The sequence below is a fragment of the Taudactylus pleione genome, unplaced genomic scaffold (assembly GCF_031769625.1).
Source record: "Taudactylus pleione unplaced genomic scaffold, aTauple2 ptg000612l, whole genome shotgun sequence".
In the NCBI taxonomy this organism is placed as follows: domain Eukaryota; kingdom Metazoa; phylum Chordata; class Amphibia; order Anura; family Myobatrachidae; genus Taudactylus; species Taudactylus pleione.
This window is the reverse complement of record NW_028285014.1, coordinates 4,290,037-4,306,850: the sequence shown is the minus strand read 5'-3', so window position 1 is coordinate 4,306,850 and position 16,814 is coordinate 4,290,037. Positions and strand designations below refer to the sequence as shown.

Here is a 16,814-nt window from a genome sequence, read left to right as displayed (position 1 = left end):
GAGCCCAGTACTGGCAAAATAGGCAGGGCCCCCTCCCCCCCGGGGTGGATGGAGCAGAGTTGACGGGGGGCGGGAGGGCATCAATTGGTACGTAAACCAGTTTAACAACTGCTGTAAAATTCACATACACATCATATATATATATATATAGATATATATATATATATGGAAATCAACATTGATTCTAATATACATATATATATATATATATATATATATATATATATATATATATACAGTGTGTATATATATATATCAGACCCACATAAAAATACACTAAAAAAGCCGGATCCACATACAAAGCCAGATGGAAGGGTAAGTGTACGGCACAGGGCAGGGAAAGGCTGGCTGGACAAGGGAGAGGGACAGGGCATGGAATGCTGGCTGAACTAGGGGGGAGGCAGAGGGTAGAGAAGGCTGACTGGACAGGGGGGGGGTGGGGACTGGGCAGGGAAGGCTGGCTGTACTGGGGGGTGGACAGGGAAGGCTGACTGAACTATGGGGGGGAGGTACAGGGCAAAGAAGGCTGTAACAGGAAAGGGGGCAGTGCAGAGAAGGCTGACTGGACAAGGGTGGGAGGCATAGGGCACAGGAAAAGGTGGGTGGACAGGGAAGGCTGGCTGGACTAGGGAGGGTAGCATGTCAAGGTCAGGGTGTACCTGCTTAGTGGTGCGTTCAGCTGGCTGCGCTGGTGCAGCCAGCCAGGTAGAATCCGCCCTGCTGCTTAAGTATGGAGAGAGAGGGGAGCCCGGCGGGTGACAGCGGTGCTGCAGCGGCAGCCAGGACAGCAGAGAGAGAATAGGAAGCCGATGTTTGCAGAGCCAATCACAGCTCGCGGACCGGCAGCCAATCAGGAGCGGCCGCTCCTGATTGGCTGCTGTTCCGCGGTCTCAGGCTGGTTTGCGGCCACCCTGTTTGTATATTCCTCCCTGCTGTCACTTGCTGCTGCTGCAGTAGCGCTGCTACCCGCCGGGCCCCCTTCTCTCTCCACTTACTCCGGGCCCGGGACTCGAGGCCCGGTGGTCCCCCCCTGATGGCGGCCCTGCCCACAGTGGTGGTTACCCTTCTACAGTACCCATGGTGGTGGTGCCCCTTATGCAGTGCCCACAGTGGTAGTGCCCCTTAGGTAATGCCCACAGTGGTAGTGCCTCTTTTGCAGAGCCCACAGTAGAGGTACACCTTATGCAGTGCCCTTGGAGTGGTGCCCCTTATGCAGTGCCCCTATGCAATGTCCCCAGTGGTAATGCCCCCTGTAGTAGTAATGCCCTTAATAGTAATTCCCCCAGTGGTAATGCTCTTTGTAGTAGTGCCCCCAGTGGTAATGCCCCATGTAGTAGTAATGCCCTCTACAGTAATGCCCCCTGTAGTAGTAATGCCCTCAATAGTAATGCCTTCTGCAGTAATGCCCTCAATAGTAATTCCCCCTGTAGAAGTATTGCCCCTAGTAGAAATGTCCCCTGTAGTAGTGCTCCCAGTGGTAATGCCCCCTGCAGTAATGCCCCCAATAGTAATACCCCTTGCAGTAAAGCCCCTAATAGTAATGCCCCCTGTAGAAGTAATGCATCCAACAGTAATGCCCCATGCAGTAATGCCCCCAATAGTAATGTCCCCTGTAATAGTGTCCCCAATAGTAATGCCCCCAATAGTAATGCTCCCTGCAGTAATGCCCCAATAGTAATGCCCCCTGTAATAGTGCCCCCAATAGTAATGCCCCCTGTAACAGTGTCAAGCACACACATACAATAAAAAAATAATACTTACCCTAAGTCCGGCTCCTGCGTCCGCTGCAATCCGGTCTGCCTGGCTGCTCTTCAGAACTATGAGAGAGACGTCATGACATCTTTCCCATAGTGCCCGTGGGGGGAGCTGGAAGCCAGAGCTCAGGAGTGAGCTCCAGCCTCTGGCTGCCGCTGTGGGGAAGGAGCCGGGCACCCGCTGGTAACAAAATCTCAGCGGGCATCCGGCAAATGGAGCCTCCCTGCGGCGCAGGGCTGAGGTGGGCCAGAGGAGGCGGAACTGGTTCTGTCTCCAAATAGAAGTGAATGAACGCAGTTCCGTCCCATTCCGACCCACTCTGACCCCTGGGAGCGGGTCTCATCAGGCATTTGCAATCCCCTACGCACATAGGGCAGCACAGATGGTGTAATGGTTAGCATTACTGCCTCACAGCACTGAGGTCGTTGGTTCGATACCCACTACGGCCCTAACTGTGTGGAGTTTGTATATTCTCCCTGTGCTTGCGTGGGTTTCCTCCGGGTGCTCCGGTTTCCTCCCACCCTCCAAAAATATACTGGTAGGTTAATTGGCTCCTAACAAAATTACCCCTAGTGTGTATGTGTGTGTGCATGTGGTAGGGAATATAGAGTGTAAGCTCCACTGGGGCAGGGACGGATGTGACTGGACGAATATTCTCTGTACAGCGCTGCGGAATATGTGTGCGCTATATAAATAACTGGTAATAAATAAATAAATAGGATGTCTCCAGCATCTCAGTCCTGGTGCAAAAGCTGTGTAACCATAAGGTTGCTCACATGGACAAGAATCGGAAATCATGCGTATGGGCAGCAAATGTGTACGCAGTTGTGGTGCTGCTTGCGATGGCTACGATGGATAGCTCAGTACTGTTAGAGGAGGGTGCAATGTTACAAACAATCTCATCTCTGCAGCTTGCAAAATGGTCACTGATTGTGCATTCACTTGGCGTTACTTGTATTACTTCTTCTATCAGCAGGAGCCAGTCCTCCAACGAACACCCTCTCCTAGGTCAGATGCCTTATACTTTTTGTGCCATTGGCCGTCACATATGCTCTCTCCTTTTCTCATGTGTGTGGACCTAGAGCTCAGATGCTCATACAGCAGTTGTTATTATTATTAACTTTTATTTGTACGGGCACCACAAAGTGTCCGCAGCTCCTTACAGGGTAAACATTTTAAATGGTAACGATATTGGAGCAGTTATTATGTGCTTCAGGGTGAACCCTTTGCTTAATGTTCAGAGCTGGGTCTCTCCATTTTATCTTGCTCTTATACCTTCTCAAGTTCTAACTCTGGAACTCTGGATGTGCCTATACCCATCAAAGCTTTGATCAATAAATCTTGAGTGTCTTATGGTAGAAAACCAATCTCAGCAGAATTTCTGTAACCTCTGATTCTTCAACCACTTTTATGAAGTCATCCTCCATCTTAGCTTCAGTGAACAGTATCTCATGTAACACACACTGTATACCGAGACCACTGAGATTAATATGCTTATATAGTGTGTTTCAACTACTTAACAAGGCCACCAAACACACCTCATTTGCACTAATTGGTATCCTTCCTAACCGTTACTGACCTAGGCAGTCGCCAAACGTCACTAATCCCCAGGATGGTAGATGTATACCTCGGTCTATCCCAAATAAAAGTACTCTCCATAACTACAGGCAGCTGCTCAGCCTTACTGGACTTGCCTGCATATCTCATGAACTATGGTATGGGAAACCTAGACAGGGCAGTGCTTAAAATCCAATGTCACCCCATTTGTGCCCACTACACCCTGTAAAGCAAAACCTACAATCAGGCACTGTTTGTGTTTTATCCCAGCAATATGGTCAGCGGGATTGTAAGACCCAGCCAGTCCTCATTCCAAGAAGCACCTCCTCCCATGTCATCATTATCCTCCCCAAGTCAATCCATTAAAACTCTATGGATTTTCCATGTTCACAGTCCTGGGTACAAGTCTTGGTTGGCTTGGGAAAGTGGTACTATTGGCTGGGTTTGTGTCTGAGGCTTATTCTAAGATATGCATCTTTCTCACTCTCGCTTTGGAAACCTGCTAAGACCAGCTCCACTCAGTCTTAACAGAGTATTCTAATAGACAATAATAGGTAAATATGGATAACAGTAGCCAGATAGTACCTGTGTATGTGAGGCTCAGCTGCCTACAATAATGAATGTGTTTGTGGAACAGGTTCCTTCCTACCCTTTGCGTCCCCAGATGTCCCACTCCTCTCTCTCTCTCTCTCTCTCTCTCTCTCTCTCCTATTGTAAGGTAGCAGAAGTACCGAGTCTCCTATGATATCACAGCAATACAGATCCACTCGGTAAACAGTAACAATGTTCATAGAGGTTATAGTGGGCTCAATCTTTATTAACAGTGCCCTGTACTCACAGTCCATGCTGATTTTTCCACATTGTGCAATACAAGATTCACTAGGGGATCGCCCTCTCCCCAAACACCAGTTCTGCTACCCTAAACAATACTATACTTAATGGCATCTGTAAAGTAGAAAATATAGGGTTTTTAGTGTGCAGAACATTCTTCTTTACTTGATCTTAAAGATTGGAGTCCGATTAAAGGTGTGGGCCACCTGTCAGGTAGAAAATTACAGTAGTACACAGGGAGGTAGCCATTTTGTTGACTATGCCTTATTCATGAGAATGCAGCCTAGCCTAGTAGCATCACTGGGGCATGAGGCACATTACAGAGGACCCATGCCTCAGTGATATCCCTGACCCTGGCTAATAATGAATTGATAGCTTAGATTCTCGTGACTATTAGTTCAGTCCAGGAAAACGCTTCCTGCATGATGTGTAATTGATGCAGACTATTTCGGAAACCGTAATACTAAAGAGATCATTTTGGTTTGGCAGGGATACCACATAAGTATTCTGCAGATATTGACATCATTGTCTGACTTTGAGGTAAGCTCATCCCCTAGGGGGCCGAAGATTGAATGATAAGGAAACATTATAAGTCAGCAGATAAACAGCACATTGCAAATACGTCATCTTTTGTTATCTGGAAACATCATTGGGCAGTGGATGTGTTTTTATTCAATCTCATTAGTTTTATTTTTGTTCAGTGTTTGTCCCCAGATCTCATTCTCACTCTTCCATCAACTGTCCTCACAATATTTTCTTAAATATCTTCCCCTTTCTACCACATCAGCCTAAATTGCCTGTAGTGCTTCAATTACACCTTTTAGAGAGAAGATATGTTATCTGATTACCTGAAGCCAGAACTGTAGGCTTGGTGGCCGGTTACTGCAGGGGTTTAGGCAAGTAATAATTGATGGTTTGACCAAAACTGGGCTTCCCGTTTAAGAGAGAATATGATTTTTATTTTTTTTTTAAAGTGATTTGTGCTTCTGTTAACAGTTTGCCTCCATGTTTGGTGAATCTCCTCTGCCCTCACGTACAGGCCCGATGTCGACTGCTGTGAAAAAGCCCACTCCACAGATTTCTGAAGAAAACACTAATGTATTTTTAATGTTTTCATTATCTATGCAGGGATGTTGCAAGTGATTTGTCAGTTTGGCACTGCACTCTTGTAACAGCATTGAAACGTTTTCAATCATCTGTATTTTATGCGGGTCTGAATCTGCTGATGCTGGTGTATTTTATTTTACCAGCATAGCCAGGAACATACAGCGTGATAAATGGAGAAGTCTTATCAAGGCTTGATTCTCAATCTCTCTCCGGAGGACTACTCTTGTTTAGAATTAGAATTTTGTAACATTCCAAGAAACTCGTTTGTTTTTACCACCTTTAGTGGAAGGTGTTCCTATATACATTCGTATTCTTTCTGTTGTTTTTGTATTCCTGCTCGTCACGCCAACACCTGCATAGCTCCGTTTCAAGCGATTGTTATTTTGCTTTCTGGATGGCATCTGAATTTGACAGCATCATAGGTGGTCAGCCTCTCTTCTTGAAAGTCCACCGTTGACCCTATAAATATTCCTGCCGTCTTTCAGCTCTGACACACACTCTCGTTGCCAGGATCTTTTATCTTTCTGCTATTTGCTGCATGATCTGAAGAGTCTGCTTCAAACTCAGATGCTAAAAATACACTGACTACAAAGAGCAGCTGTTATAGACTGTCTACATGTCTGAAGAGAAGCACAGTGGGAAATAGGAAGCGCTTATATTCCTTACACTGACAAATATACTGCACTTTAAAACCCCTCCTGATAACACATCAATTTACTCCATGTATCCCCTCTTTTTGTCCCCATATCTCTTCCCTATAACACTCCTGATACCAAATGTAACTGCTCCCCATAATTACTTCTATATAATAATCTCTCCTTATAGCTTCCCCTATTCTGCATATAATTCTCCTTTATAGCTAATTTTGCTTCATATAACTCCATTTTATAACTCTCCTTATTCAAGAGCTTTCCTGCCGTGAGGTGAGTAGTTTGCCCCAGGTAGCAACAGTCTAACGGTGACAGCTGCAGCCTTTAATCAACCTCTGATGGTAGTCTCAGCCTCTTAATATATCTCCCAATTTCCGCCATACAACTCATATTGATAGGTCAGTAAATGACCCTGTTTACTTACCCTGGAAAACCCTTCTATGTCAATTCTCAGTCTTTATTGTTCATTCTAGCACCCTACACCTGTCACAACCCGTGTAGTTCCTCTTTCCTGCCTGGGATGTCGCTCTCTGCTCTGGTGCTTCTAGCACACTCAGCTGATGCAACAAACTGCTGAAATACAGAACCACTCATACCCCAACTGGAAGAGTGATTGAGTCATTTACTGACCATCCGATTAAACACCTGCTACCTTCTTTCAGTGTCTGAGATTGGCAGATGGATGGATTTATTTGTTTTTCTGTCCATAATAGGGGAGGGGTGGGAAACAGTAGGCTGCAAACGGTCCAGGAACAGGCTTGGTCCTACTAACCCATATAGCCTATCCTCAGAACTTGTAATTGTAAATCCCTATAAATGTTGCTGACATTACATCATCCTTTCTGTATTGTGCTTTCATGTCTTTGACACCCACATGCAATCTTTTACATTTTAAAGTATTATTACCTTTAAAAGCCCACAGTTTAGTCTATTCATCTTTTTTATCTAAATGACTACACTTTTGTTTTTAACCTTCTGGGCCATTAAACCCATAGCACATCTTTGTATCATCTGCAAAGAGACATATATTCCATTGCAGATCAATCACTAATTCATTGAGTATTACAGAGCTGATCCATGAGGTACTCCGCTGACTACAACACTCTGTCGTCTATCCTTGAGCCGAAGCTTTATTCAGTCCACTGCCTTGAATGAAATCCAATGATTTTCAATTTATAAATCAACGTATTGTGCCATATTATATCAACTGGCATGCTAGAACCTGTCAGTCCAGCCCGCAGAGCTGCAAATCAAGACATATTTATATTTATATGAAAGTGTTTTCTGCGCACCTCTATGGGGTGCAAATGAAAACCTGTGATTTTGATGTCTATGAAGTGCCGTTCATGGATAGCACCTCACAGCCATCATGCATAATGGTATCCCCCTCCCTTCAATTGGTTCCACAATGGAACTTTTATTAGTTCAAAATGATTAGTTGTTGTGCACCTCCAGAGGTGTTGCTGCAAAATTCATATAGGGGAGCTGCACCAACTGCCACCCCAAATGCTGGCAGTTGGTGTGGCTCACCTATTTAAATTTTGGACTGCGCTGCAGCCCCACCTGTGGAGTCGACACTGGTTGTGTGTGTATGCAGATGTGGACAATAACATGGAGTGAACCTGCAAGAACTGGACTTCTAAGTTGAGCAGTTTTGTCCTTACGCAGAACAACTACCCAGGTGGGCATCAAATTCCAAGACTAAGAAGACCATCATTCAAGACGGAGTTAGGCAACATTTACTATGGATAATGATTCACCTGAATGTTATCATCTATTTTACGGGCATTTTCCAAACATTGTGCATGAAAACATTTACAAACATGATAAAACTGTATTTTGTGACTACGGGGAAGACTAATTAAAGTTAAATTGTGGGAAATACCTAGAAAATACCTGTTTTCGGGGGGTCCTCGCAAAAATGTAAGGATCCCTAGGATGTAACAAGGGGGGAACAACAGCAGTCATCTCTGATATTTGTCTAGGCCCTCCATTTCCAACAACAAAATCAGCCCAATAGGTTTCGATCAGGGCTGATAAGATGTCGGATTTACTAAGCTACAGAATGAGAAACATTCCGGATCTTGGCCGTGGATACTAACGCCCTCTGAAGATGGCATTAGCCCAGGGGTTCCCAAACTTTTTTGAATCATGGCACCCTTGAGTATCAGCATTGTTTTCACGGCACCCCTAAGCCAAAAGTTTGTTATTGAGAAATTCAGAAAAAAAATGTAAAGTGAAGTAAATTGTGCTACCTGTCATCCTCAGGTTCAGTTATGTGGTGGTGGACAGGTTTGCACTTCTGCTTGTCCACATATTTACATTACATTGACCAGAAATAATTTGCTTTGGTGCTGGACCACCAACCTGAGGCACCCCTGCAAGTGTCCTGAGGCACCCCACGGCACACAGTTTGGGAACCACTACATTAGCCCATAGTAGCCTACTGACACATGTGCCAGCTGACAGCCACGTATGCGGAGTATCAGAGGTGTAGCATGTGGCCATAGTGCCCAGAGTACGTGCATGCTACTGCACACCCCCCCCCCCCCCAAGTGTGCCAGACAGGAGACACAGGGCTAGATATATTCCAACCCACTAGGTAATTCCACTAATAAAATCCAGTTTTGTGTGTATATCTTACCTTTATGGTGGTTTCTCTGCAATAGGGAACCTCTAAAGAAATTGATCCCTCCTGGGCAGACAGTGTCTTCTGTCGGTACTCACTCTTCATGTAGGAAATCACATGGTCCGGAAGTTGCCTGTTTGTGTAGGAATGTAACCAATGTCATCATCATACAACAGCCTTCTGTCACACTAGCCCCCTTTCTCTTCAGCCCCATCACACAAGGATTGTGTATGGATCCCCTTCAGTTAATGTACCTGGACGTGATGTGGAGTGAGGGTGGAAGTGTGGTGCCCTTAAAGCGATGTTATTTTAGAAATTTGTACCCTTGCAGTCTTGCTTCGTCACCACGCTTCAGGCATGGGCAGGTTACTATTCCCGATAGTAACTATGTCAGGGTACTGAGGGGGCTCTATCCCCAACCGTCTCACTATCTATCTATCCATCCATTTATCTATACAGGCAGGGTCAAACTTACATACAAACACACACATATACATGCATGCAGGGTCACACATAAAGGCAGGGTCACACATACACACATGCAGGGTCACACATACATACACACACACAGGCAGGGTCATACATATGCAGAGTCACACATACATACAGGCAGGGTCATACATACATACATATTTATACACACACAGGCAGGGTCACACATACATATATACATACATACAGGCAGGGTCACACATACATACACACACACATGCAGGGTCACACATATATGCATACATACAGGCAGGGTCACTCATACATACAGGCAGGGTCATACATACATACACACAGACAGGGTCACACATACATACACACACACATGCAGGGTCACACATATATGCATACATACACACATACATACAGGCAGGGTCACTCATACATACAGGCAGGGTCATACATACATACACACAGGCAGGGTCACACATACATACATATACACATACAGGCAGGGTCACACATACATACATATACACATACAGGCAGGGTCACGCATACATACAGGCAGGGTCACACACACACACATACATAAAGGCAGGGTCACACATACATACATTACATACAGGCAGGGTTATACATACATACATATGCACATACAGGCAGAGTTACACATGCAGGGAGGAAGAGTCACACATACATACAGGCTGCAAGGGTTATAGACATAACCAGACAGACATAAATGGGGTACCTCGCTCACTTTTATGTGGACCTGGCAGCTTCTTCCACCATGTTACAGGATATATCCCCGCCGACATGCTAGGGATGGTCATCGACCATCGATGATTCTAAATCATCAATGGTTTATGGGCTATGTTTATTATTTTTATCGATGAACCAGTGGATGCTGACATGCTTTTTTTCTGACGGGACAGCGCTTAGCCCTGCCCCTGGCGCAGCTAAGCCCCACCGCTGTTCTTTTATTGGCCCGCCAGTTTCCCCCGCAGCGGTGGCCATGGAGGGGTGCAAACCATCAATGGTTCACCATATATGGTTTGTGTGCCATCGATGGTAACCACCGATGTACCATCGATGGCAACCACCAATGGAAACTTTCGATGGACACCCCACCGATGGCCATGCCTACGACATGCTGCTGTAGCCCTGCCCTCTGCTGGGGTCAGATGAGCATGGGCTGAACTCCACCAATCAGGGCTCAGCACAGGCTCCTCTGACCACAGAGTCTCTCACTAGAGCAACAGGAAGGCAGGACTGGAGCTGCTGCTGCTCTGTATCCACACTTCCACAGCACCTGTGATTGCACAAGCGATCACTCAAAAATTTTCATTTTCACTTTGCGAATTTAGATGATAATATCACATACCATCTGCATTAAAAATGTGGAGTGTGATAAATAGGGCCCTTAGGATAATCTATTTTCAGCAGAACATCATACACATTGGAAGAAATATAACGAAGAACGGTTTGTCAGTAATTTTCTGAGATTTTTGCCATGGGATTTAAAGGAATTTTAATCCTAAATGCAAAACCTGGCGTTCCGAGAAGTAAATACGGGTATATATATTTATTTTTAATTTTTTTTCCCCCAATGGAAGTTGCTGGGTTTTGCATTTTAAAACAATTGTCACTGCAAAACTCGCCAAAAAATTTACAATTTAACAAAATGTTCTTCCCCCTTCTTTTTAGGGTAATCAATGTAACATTTACATCCTCAAAGTAATATGTAGTATTGATGTTGGCTACCCGACTTTTCTCCTCCGCCTGCAGAGTTCCCATTAGATTACTGTGGGAAAACAGTCTCCAGTGGTACACTGGTGAAGAGGTACTGGTTGAAATGGCCTTGAGTACGTGTCAGTAATGATGGTTTTAACAAGCAAGTGGCCGTTAATGTCCTGTAGAGGTGTTCAAGCACTCTTATCACTAAAGAACCTGATCATTTATTATGATCCAGGAGTCCTGCATTACACTGGGGCAGTGAATGTACCACTCAGGCACTTCTTCTATCATGTCCTTTTCACGGGGGCTTTTAGGATTGGGGGACAAGCCTACAGGTGTCAGCATTCAGACTGCTTATACCAGGACACATAGGGGTGGCTGGGAATATGTTAGTTTTTAGACTTTTCCTATGTATATGTAATTCTGACAGAAGGTACAGCTTTAACATAACACACTAAGGGGTCTATTTACTAAGCTATGTTAGGAGATAAAGTGAACGGTGATAAAGTACCATCCAATCAGCTCCTAACTGTCATTTTTCAAACACAGCCTGTGACATGGCAATTAGGAGCTGATTGGCTGGTACCTTATCCCCGTTCACTTTATCTCCAAACACAGTTTAGTAAGTAGACCCCTAACTATAGTTTGCATATTTATAACGGAAGTCGACACATGGTTTTAAAATGGTAGAAAGTGGAATTATTATAGCAATCCCATTACCTGTGCTTATAGTGACTGCAAAGGCAAGTACTGTAGAAGGGCAAACAAGGTGCCATATAGGTCAGTGATAGGTAACTAAATACACATCAGTGGCAGCATAAGTTGCTCTCTAACCATAAAAATGACTCCACAGAATCTCAGTAATGGAGCATAGACACGGTCAGATTTGTCAGACTTGTCAGATTTGTCAGATGAACGATTGAACGATTTGAACGATTTTACCAAAGTTTTGAACGATTGAACGATTTTTGACTGCATTAAAATGAATGGAATCGTCCAAGTCTGACTGCAAACCCATCAGATGTCAGATATCGTTATCTGACAAACGGGAACGTGCATCGTTGATCGTCCATCGTTCTGGCATGTCAGATATGAACGATTTTCCTTCAGATATGAACGACTGAACGATTTTTAAATCGTTATCGTTCATATCTGAAGGAAAAATCTGATCGTGTGTATGCACCATGATAAGTTGAAACAATACATTTAATAAAAAATAAAAAAAAAAGGCACCTACCTGTAATACAATATCAGCAGGAATTGTAACCAGGTGTTATTAGCTGTAAAAAAACAATCTGACAGTAAAGCAGGAAGGAGCTGGGCTGTAGGAGAAATCTCAGAGGGGCGAAGGGGAAAGCTGGGAGGGTCACAACTGTCTCATATCCTTGTACCCCTGTGATCCTTTCTCAGTACTGCGCAGTTTGACATTTTTTACCTTTTCGATGTTAGATATATGACAAAGTTATGCTAATTGGGTAACAACTGCCATCAAATGAAAGTACAGGTTTGCAATTATAATGCTCCTCCAAGTGGCTTCCCTAGTACAGAATTGTTAACCCCTATAGCAGTTTCTTGAATTGCTAGGAATGAGGTCTCACCCAGGTGAGTGGTTTTATAGAAAGCACTTTTCTGATGGTGTAAAAGGAACACACAACCGGAAAACCTAACATACGAGATCAGGTGATATCGGCTCTGTTCCACTTTTATGTTGCCCACATGAACAATAAAGAAATATGCAGAGTTGGGATAAACGCCTGGAAATGTCTGCTAAGAGAATAATTGGGCGCTATAGTGTTGTTGGTCAGTCAGTGGTGACATGAGAAAGATGCATTGACCTGGCTAGTATTACCACACAGGGGACCTTATTCAGAGTCGGTCGCAAGCACCGATGCACTCGTAACTGACTCGATGGTTAGTCCTGCGCATGCGCAGCGGCCGCACTGCGCGTGCGCAAGCCCCGGAGCGACAGAGAAACTCTGTCGTTCCGGAGCTCGTTACCAAAGGGGCGGCTGTCGATGTTGATCGACAGCTTGCCCCGTTTGGTAGGCGGGCCGGGGGGGTGGTTTCCAAAATGGAGGCGTTCCTTAACGAACGCATACCGTTTTGTGTGCGGCCCCACTGACATCATCAGTGATGTCAGTGGGGAGCTTCTTGCTCCATCAGAGCAGAAAACTCCCTGGGGCTTACGAGTGCCCAGACCCAACCTTAGGGTCTGGTCGTAAGCCTCAATGGTCGCGATGGTGATCACCATCGCGAACATCATCCTGGTCGGTCGTTAAGCTGTGGGTGGTAACCCACAGCTTAACAATCGACAAGGAGGTGGTTGTTCAGGATGCAAGTGGCCGCCCTGATTCAGTGCGACCGCTTGCAACTAACGACCGCCTCTGAATGTGGTCCAGGGACCATAGTTAAAGGGTCCTAGTTCATGGTCATTACCATATAGATTGTCCATGACTTTTTTGGTTTCAGCCATTTAGGTTCATAGCAATCGGACGGTCACCTCTCCTCATTGCTTTTTTCAAACTCTTCTTTTCAAAGGAAAACAACGAAATACAAGTCTATATATTTCCCTAATCCCCAGAGAAGATGAATTCTTTAGTCTTCGTCTCTCAATCATGTCATTGATTAGTTTTTCCTCCTTTGTGAACGGGCAAACAAACGTTATCCTTGACCTGTTCTCACCCAAATTGCCTGTGGGAACTATTCACAATATGTGTAGTGAAGCTATTGCATTCATAGAGATATCCGCTTCTTAGAGATAAACCCTTCACCTACTGTAAATACTGGTCACTTGCCAAAAAGAACGAGATAGGAATCTGTTTTTAGAATGATCAGAGAACCCAGCGAGGGCACACAGTGCACATAGGTGAGTTTGGCTAACCAAGTCACAGGGATTTCAGAGCTCTATAGACTTTCATATAATCCTTACAACTATCTGGTAGGTCCGTTCCATTAGCTGTGATTTGCCGTACGGAAGTGCACGTCACAGGGCACCTACATCGTAAGAAAATCGGCAATGTAGTGGCTACTGTAACTAACACACATGTGCGCACCAAGACAGTTCTCGGCAACACCCCCAGCCCGATTTAATGAACCTCTTTTAAATGTATTAGTATAACATTGTATTTAAAATAACAAAAAAAATGTAGATTTTTATTTTTTACCATGTTTTGCTTCTAACCTAGAACTGTATAGCTGAGCTTCCTATGAATTATAAACACATGGTGAATACTGTATGCAACAACTGTTAGGTAAAATGGCAGACGTATCCCCAGCAAAAGTGTTATTATATCATGCAGCATAATGAGGGAGGAATCATTTCCCAATCCAGGAGATGGAGAGACGTTTCAGTCGTATCATTCTAGAACAGAGGGAAATTTCTCCTGTTTGATTTGTACACCCTGTTCTTTTCTCCTAACAGACTCCGACAATAAGGCTCTGTGGGGAATAAGAGGCTGGTGAGAAGCATTTTAGAGATGGCTCCTCTCTCTAGACATTCTCCTGCTGATAAATGAAACATAGAGCCAGCTAAATTGGCTTATACATTGCGGGGCTCAGAGTGGCGTTCCAGTGTCTACAGGAGAGAATTCAGCTGGAAAGCTTACAGTAGTATTTATTATTAGCACCATGTCTTCTCAGAGTTATATATATCTGTGTGTGTGTGTATTGTGAGAAAAGCACTGCAAAGGTCATACACGGGAGATATATTTGTCGTCCCAGGTTTGTCACCTATATGTTTTAAAACCCCAGGAAAATGTCTGTAATGGCAAAACAGACTTGATAGTGTTTGGGCTAAGGTAAAAGCCGGATATAGGTTTCTGGGATTATGATGGAGACTGGAGGGCGGGCTCATCCATTAGGCCCATTTCGGGTCGCCAGGCCTATAGTCTGAGAACAGGCTAATTAGCACTTGCACCTGTAAGAGGCTGATAATAGTGTGTCAGGGGTTTTACTCAGTGTCTCACTACCGGGGGAAAGAGGCAGCAGGCCTGTTAAGAGACATTGGGGGAGATGTATGAAGCCCTGAAGCGGCATCAGCGCACGTTATGTGCGCTGATACCGCTTCTCCCCGATGTATGATCGGGGGTCTGGGTGGTAATTGACAGGGGCGCTACAAGATAGCAGCGCCGATAGCCTGGGCTATGTACGAACGGTCATAACGCATGACCGTTCGGCCGGCTGTAGCTGTCATTATCAACAGCTACAGCCTGGCGCTAGCCTATCCCCACAGCAGGGACAGCGCTGTCCCTGCTGCGGCGGCTGCCGGCTCCAGGGCTCCATGCGGGAATCTCGCGATACTTGCGAGATCCCGCACATGCTCAGTGGAGCCGTCCGGGACAGAGACACAGCGCATCAGCACTAGGCTGATGCGCTGCTGTCTCTAACGGGTAGCGCCAGAGGGGGGAGTTAACGCTCCCCCTCTCCGGCCGATGAGATGTTTATACATCTCGTCGGTAGTGCTTCCTGCTTCGCCTAGGTAAAGAGGCGAAGCGGGAAGCGTTATAGCGGCACGTTAAGTGCCGCTATAATGCATCTACCCCACTGTGATTTATGACTGTGAGTACTGTGCATATGTTTGTGGTTGGGGCATTAGATCCTACCACTGATGAGAGAGGGTACTTCTTTGTTTAGTTAGAGCCCCGACAGGTTTGGATTTTATTTTATGTTTTTTTTTTTCTTTTTGTGCACAATAACTATCTTTGGCTAATTTCACGAAAACCATCACCGAAGGTGATCGCTGCACCCCACCCGCGGTGTTACATTACAGTGTCAGCAGCTGTGACACTATAAAGTAGCATTTTGCATGCACATTCACCCATAGTCGCACACAAATGATAGGCATGCTGCATATCATTTTAAGCAGCAGAAGCTTCTTGTGTGTTTAAGATGCATTTGAAGGTAAAAGTCGCCCGAAAAAACGCTCGGCACTACTGAGTCACGCCACGGCATGGCGCGACTAGAAGCGCTGTAACACGCAAAGAGGCTAGCTGTATGTGGACACATCTGTATGCTCCTCAGAGGCTAAATAAATTGTGCGTACTGGACCCAAACTTGTATAGAAGCTTGTCATGGTATCTTTTATCTACGGGTGACTTCTGTGTTACTGTCCTTGTTTGAGGCTCTAGATCTAGAACATGCCCACATTCCAAACAGCACTCAGATATCGAATAGAGATAATAGTGTGGTATTAAAAGCTTTTTAAAACACACAACTGTAGTTAATGGTAAGCGTACATTTAACATTGTGATCAGTTTAAAAACTTGATCAAATAAGCTTATCTTAAAACATGCAATCTCAGGTAAGATGGTATCTCATTGCTTCTGGTAGGATAGAGGAGACAGCAGTAGGGAAAATATGTAGAAGCTGTAGTATAGATATGAGAGGGTAGTAGAATAGAGGAGACAGCAGTAGGGTAAATATGTAGAAGCTGTAGTATAGATAGGAGAGGGTAGTAGAATAGAGGAGACAGCAGTAGGGTAGATATGATTATAGTAGAATAGAGGAGACAGCAGTAGGGTAGATATGATTATAGTAGAATAGAGGAGACAGCAGTAGGGTAGATATGATTATAGTAGAATAGAGGAGACAGCAGTAGGGTAGATATGATTATAGTAGAATAGAGGAGACAGCAGTAGGGTAGATATGATTATAGTAGAATAGAGGAGACAGCAGTAGGGTAGATATGATTATAGTAGAATAGAGGAGACAGCAGTAGGGTAGATATGAAGAAGCTGTTGTATAGATATGAGAGGGTAGTAGGATATTGGAGACAGCAGTAGGGCATATATGAGGAAGTAGTAGGATAGATCTTAGAGGGTAGTAGAATAGAGGAGACAGCAGTAGGTTGAGATTGCCATGAGTTAGGTAGAATGGAGTCAGTAGTATATGTGTGAGATAGCCATGAGATAGGTAGAATGGAGTCAGTAGTATATGTGTGAGATTGCCATGAGATAGGTAGAATGGAGTCAGTAGTATATGTGTGAGATTGCCATGAGATAGGTAGAATGGAGTCAGTAGTATATGTGTGAGATTGCCATGAGATAGGTAGAATACAGTCAGTAGTATATGTGTGAGATTGCCATGAGATAGGTAGAATACAGTCAGTAGTATATGTG

The 16,814-nt window shown here is 44.6% G+C and overlaps 1 protein-coding gene across 2 annotated transcripts in view; it reads left to right on the top strand.

Annotated features, from left to right (window-relative positions):
• The window catches only part of LOC148480494 (leucine-rich repeat and fibronectin type III domain-containing protein 1-like protein), a 535,141-nt gene that overhangs the window by 210,032 nt on the left and 308,295 nt on the right, over positions 1-16,814 (top strand). The window lies entirely within an intron of this gene.